The sequence below is a fragment of the Sinocyclocheilus grahami genome, unplaced genomic scaffold (assembly GCF_001515645.1).
Source record: "Sinocyclocheilus grahami isolate Dianchi unplaced genomic scaffold, SAMN03320097.WGS_v1.1 scaffold1287.1, whole genome shotgun sequence".
In the NCBI taxonomy this organism is placed as follows: Eukaryota; Metazoa; Chordata; class Actinopteri; order Cypriniformes; family Cyprinidae; genus Sinocyclocheilus; species Sinocyclocheilus grahami.
The window spans coordinates 205302-206760 of record NW_015506466.1 but is presented as its reverse complement, the minus strand read 5'-3'; the positions used below and the strand labels follow the sequence as shown (position 1 = coordinate 206760).

Below are 1459 nucleotides of genomic sequence, written 5' to 3'. Positions count from 1 at the left end.
TAGAAGCTTGAAGTACTGGTTTCTGTTTATTGAATACCTTTACAATTTTAGTGGATTTAATGTAATGTTTGGGTTTAGGGGTTTAATGTAAAATAAGGTAACCCAAACAGACAAATATATTAGCCCATATGTATACCTGTTGTGGCCCATAAGAGACCTACATAATACCTAGTTGGGTCCCATCTCTAACCCATGTAGGCAGGCTCATGTAGGCACCAAATGGGAGCTACCTGGTTAACCCATATGGGCCCTATATGGAGCCCATCAAGGGCCCATCATCAGCCCATCTGTGCTAACCCATGTGGGGCCACCATGGAAACTGAGGACAAAATTAGCTGGGTCCCAGTTGGTAGCCCAGGTGGGCCCCAGATATCAGCCCAGTTGCAACCCCTATGGGCCCCACATAGGTGTGTTGGCTGGGGCTGGTCTGGTTACTGGTATTGGGCTATAGCCAAACCGTTAAAATTAGACCACAGATTGCCTCGATTTCGCCAAGTGAAATAAAAGCAGACTACATGTAGCCCGTCTAATTTAGAGCTAAATCGTGGCTACATATAATAAGAAGTTACAGGTCTGTGAGAGCCAGAAATCTTGCTTGTTTGTAGGTGACCAAATACTTATTTTACCGAGGAATTTACCAATTAATTCTTTAAAAATCCTACAATGTGATTTTCTGGATTTTTTTTCTCATTTTGTCTCTCATAGTTGAGGTATACCTATGATGAAAATTACAGGCCTCTCTCATCTTTTTAAGTGGGAGAACTTGCACAATTGGTGGCTGACTAAATACTTTTTTGCCCCACTGTATATCTTTGTAGATATTATTGACACTGCGAACATGATGGGATATCAACCATCTCATGTGCTGCCTGGCCAAAAACTACAGTGAATCAGGTTTAATAACTATAAGTGGGCTACAGCTAACCGCTCGGACTACGAGCTAAATCGTGGCTACGCTCAGGCTACGTATTGAACATGTCAAAGAAATGAAACCAAACACCTTGTAAACGCTATTACTTTGCTTACATGATGGAATATCATATACATCTCACAAGTTATTTTGCCAAAAAACGACATGAAACCAATTTCAAAGTTATTTGGGCTAGAAGTGGGTTACACATAGCCGGACTATATCGGGTCTATACTTAACCGAGACATTGAAATGACGGCTATTGCTTGCTGGGTAGCCAATAATAACAGTAGCCTAAGCATTTCCTGACTAGACTTTTCAGTACCAACACTGAGTGTTTTTAAAAGGGGATCTGAATTGGGGTGGAAAATAATGTTTTGCAAAGTTTGCCTAACATTGTTAATGAACATCAAATAACTAAAACAATATTAGACTATATATATAGGACTAATAGGATGGAAAGTGATATTGAGAATTGATAACCAGTATTACCAAATTGTTTGAGATTTTAAAATAAAAAAAATAAAAAAATAAATAAAAGTTTTGATA

The 1459-nt window shown here is 38.9% G+C and overlaps 1 protein-coding gene across 1 annotated transcript in view; it reads left to right on the top strand.

Annotated features, from left to right (window-relative positions):
* LOC107568855 (very-long-chain (3R)-3-hydroxyacyl-CoA dehydratase 1-like) overlaps window positions 1-1459 on the top strand; it is a 114082-nt gene that overhangs the window by 1262 nt on the left and 111361 nt on the right. The window lies entirely within an intron of this gene.